Raw genomic sequence first — 259 nt, forward strand, 5'->3', positions numbered from 1 at the left:
CTTTACTCTCTCACCTCTTTCTCTATGCATCCCTGCTTTTCCCTCTCCCCCTCTTCCCTCTCTTCGCCTCTTGTCGTTTGAAACAGTCAGGGGGCAGGAGAGCCGCTGCCAGAAAGCTGCAAAGGAACTAAAAATACCCACGGACCCGATATGTAAACCAGAGCATCAGGGCAAACACGATGCTGAGAGAGAGGGAGAGAGGGAGAGAGGAAGAGGGGGAGAGAGGGAGAAAGTGCTCAATTAAATCGCAGAGGGGACG

This window comes from Sprattus sprattus (assembly GCF_963457725.1).
Source record: "Sprattus sprattus genome assembly, chromosome: 13".
In the NCBI taxonomy this organism is placed as follows: domain Eukaryota; kingdom Metazoa; phylum Chordata; class Actinopteri; order Clupeiformes; family Clupeidae; genus Sprattus; species Sprattus sprattus.